This window comes from Bison bison, unplaced genomic scaffold (assembly GCF_000754665.1).
Source record: "Bison bison bison isolate TAMUID 2011002044 unplaced genomic scaffold, Bison_UMD1.0 scf7180017864313, whole genome shotgun sequence".
NCBI classification, from domain to species: Eukaryota; Metazoa; Chordata; class Mammalia; order Artiodactyla; family Bovidae; genus Bison; species Bison bison.
The window spans coordinates 2,154,278-2,158,287 of NW_011494885.1; positions in this window are offsets into that span (position 1 = coordinate 2,154,278).

Sequence of the window (4,010 nt, forward strand, 5' to 3'; positions counted from 1 at the left end):
GGGGGTACGTCTTTCTGCCCCCTTCCTGATGCCTATGTCAGAAGCTTTCTCTATCTCCTTTATACTTTAATAAAACTTTGTTACACACACACACACACAAAAAGTGTCTAATGTGACTGAGGAATTGAATCCTTAATTTTTGTTTAATTTAAATAAATTTAAATATTAATTTAAATAATTTAAATACTCCCATGAGTTGTTTTGGACATTGCAGATAATGATGGAAAATGTTCACAATATAATGTTTATAATGTTAAATGAAAAATAACAATTACAAACCATATGCATAGTATGGCCCAAATTTTAAAATATATATCATACTGTATATGAAGTTTTAAGGAAAGACTAGAAGGAAGTATACGAAAAAAATTTTTTTAAGTGGAAGCTTTATGATTTGTAAAGAAATACAAATCAGAAGAGAGAAAAGCTTGTGATTTATAAAAAATCTTCACGGAGCAGTTTATGAAATAAAGAAGTGGGACAGAAACCAAGGAAAATCACTCTTTGGGGTCAGAGCCTCGAAAAGAACACATGGTAAAACCCTGTTGAAGACAATCTCACAAGCCATCATTTCAGGACACATGAGGAAACAAGGCACTGTGAGTGAGAACTAGCAGACACAACAAATTACAGAAGCAGACGGTCCCAAACTAAAGATGGCAGAACTATCAGACCTTGAGACCTCCTGGAGAAGGGGATGGCAACCCACTGCAGTATGCTTGCCTGGAGAATTCCATGGACAGGGAAGCCTGGCAGCTGCAGTCTGTGGGGTTGCAGAGTTCCACATGACTGAGCGACTAACACTTTAACTGATTTCACGTTCATGACTTTAAGCTTAGGTCAGCGCTCAGTCCCGCCCAACTCTTTGGGACCAAGCTCCTCTGTCCATGAGCATTTCCAATGCAAGGATACTGGAGTGGGTTGCCATTTCCTTCTCCAGGGGATCTTCCCAACCCAGGGATCGAACCCAGGTTTCCTGCACTGCAGGCAGATTCTTTACCGACTGAGCTACAAGGGAAGTCCAGTTTAAAGATGCTTAAAAAGCAGCAGCCAGGAATTTACCTGGTAGTCCAGCGGTTGAGACTCTGCGCTTCCATTTGCAGAGGTGTGGTCAAAAAAAAAAAAGCATAGTTGAAAGAGGGAGGATCGGATTCACACGAGAGAAATCCCTTCCAAAGGGACTACTTTAAGACTGGTTTACCAAACATATTAACAATGACAAGCACTTATTAAGTCAGGATGGAATTCAAAGAGAAGGAAGTCAATTTCTGTGCAAACTACCTTTATTTAAAAAGGAAAACTCCCCGTTTTGTTGTCACACCAGCGCTATGTGAACGCTCTTGACTGGGAGAGATAGAGCAGGGATGCTGATAGAGACAAAGACGCCCATGCCTCACCTGGCCCCTGAAGGCTGCTGGTAGATACGGGGCGCAGGTGACTCCCGGGGTAATCCAGTGGCGGTGACCCACTCAAGGCTCTGCTGGGATGGTGGGTTAGCTTGCTTTGGGGCTGCGGGGGGTGGGTTGGCAGTGGAAGTAGGAGGCACTTCGGATGGGACCTGATTTGGCAAATGGGGGGATCTCTCTTGCCCCCGATGATATTCCCAGCCCCACCACGACCTCCCACAGCTAAGGCAGGCTTCTAAGTTTAAGGCTGGGGTTCTCGTTCTCCCCAGGGTTTCCGGAGAGCTGTTGGCAAGGACCCCACCGCTGCAAGGGCTTGGGGGGTACAGAGATATGCAGCGGAAGGGGAGGAGGAGGTCTGGAGCGAAGGCAGCTGCTGCTTCATCCTGTCTCCCTTGGAAACGTCCTTCTCTCCAGCTACACCTTACTCCTCTGAGGCTTCACCCTGGGGAAGAGCTGAGGGAAGACAGGCTCTTCAGACGCCGGGAGCTCCCACCCTTTCGCTTCACCCCAAATGTAACACAGTCACCTAATCCACCCCCCCTCCCAAACACGTGGGCCGTCTCCATCCTCCAATCCCTTCCTCACGGACCCTCTCACCATCTCGAAGACCACACTGGAATCCCCCGGCAAGCACCAGATGGAGCCTTCCAGGTGGCAGCGGGCTGGACGAAATGGAGACTTCCCCATCGTAAAAAAGACGCCCGCCGCTCCCGCCCACCATGGCCGTCTGATTGGGACCCACCTGCCACCTATGCCCTAATTAAAGGCATCTTCTTGTCTCCCAGGAAAGTCATGAGACCTTCCTGGTCTCCTCCCCGTACCAAGCAGACTCTCCCTCAATCCTACCGCGATTATATTAATGGAGTCTTCCTCACCCTGCCCAGTGCAGTGTAACAAAAAGTTTCCATGCCGGTAACACACAAGTGCCCTCCTACCCCAACACCAAACTGGGATTCTTCATACTCCTCTTGGCTAAAATACATTCTTCTTTACCTCTCCATGAATATAATTAGGGATAATAAAAATATTTGCTTGAGCAGAAACCAATCACATAATCGGGAAAAGAGTACTGGTGAGTACCCCTACGAAGTACTACCAGCAAGGGGTTCTTCCTCTTCTAAGAAGGGATTTTCCCTTACCTCCCCTGTTATTATAATGGTCTCTTCCTCACCTCCCCATGACAGGTAATGGACTCTTCTGACCGCCCCTCCACCCCAGTATAAAGGGCTCTCTCTCCTGCCCCTCTCCCCACCCCGAGGGATCAGCCCTTTCCTCAAACAGCCATCAGAAGACCCGCACATTTCTTCTGGGCTCACCCCGAAGTAGTTACGGGGCACGTAACCCTCCTGGCCATGCAGCGTGGCCCACCACCAGTCCGTCTCCTCTAGTCCGTCCCTCCGCAGCACGGTGACCGAATCGCCCTCTCGGAAGGACAGCTCGTCCCCAAACTCCGCACTGTAGTCCCAGAGGGCGTACACCACCCCGTTGTACATCAGCCCCATGCTCTGCTCCACGTCTGAAACAGGAAATCGCAGGGATGGTCAGCGCCCGGTTCAGGGCAAGCCAGGAACACTCAGGGTCAGAGCCTGAGATCTGACACCAGCCCCACCTGGGGGAATGAGCCCCTATTAAAGTTGTGTGTGTAGCCCTGTCTGGAGGGGGGCTCCTGAGCTGCATTCAGCTGCTGGTACTGGAAGTCTCTAATAGGATGCATCGGGCCTGGCCACGAACCCCCAGGGAAGGGTCGGTGTCCCCATTTCCTCTTATACCTGATTAGGTTCCTGGACCACTCCTAGAAGTACAATTGTCTGCAGCCCCCCCCCGCCCCGCCCCCCACTTAAGAGCTTCAGTCTCCATAGAGGACTCAAGCAGTCCCTCCAAGGGTACGGCCCTACTCCTTCCACGGAAGTGGTCCCAACGCCCCCTTTCCAGGTGGTGCAGTGCACACTGCGCACTTCCCACTCAAATGATAAAGTCTCCAAAGAGGATGTAATCGTTTTCCAGATAGTATAGCCCACCCGCACCGACTCCCTTAAGTGGTAAAATGCCCAAGGATTTACCCCCTTTCCAAATGGTACAGTCCACCAGGCTCCCCCCTTAAATGGTCCAGTTCACCACGCTCCAGTTTCTTCGCCCCTCCCTCCCCCTCCAGGTGCGCGGTCCAATCTCTACTGCATTCTCACAGGACTCTCCGAGTCCAGGCTAGTAGGACGCTACAATCCTCGTATCTCTAGGCTCCGCCGACTTATGACAAAGGGGGTCACAGTCCCCCCCTAACCCGGAGGTTACAGCCCTTCTCTTCGGTGGAAGGTCTACTTCTCCCCCTCATCCCCCAGTCCCGGCCTGCCGCCGCTCACCGCTAAGGCAGGTGTTACAGCCCCCTGGCTCCCAACTACTTTCCGCCACAGCACAGCATGCTGTCCCGCAGTCCCTGCAGGCTCCCCTCTTACACACGCTGTCCCACCCCTACGTCCTACAGCCTGCCTTACTCCAACTGTGTGACGCTCCGGAGCCCACCTTAGGCTACAGACCCCTTCGCTCCAGACCCTAGGCACATCGCCATTATGCTGCCTACCTAGCTCCTCCCCAAACCTGTTTAGATGA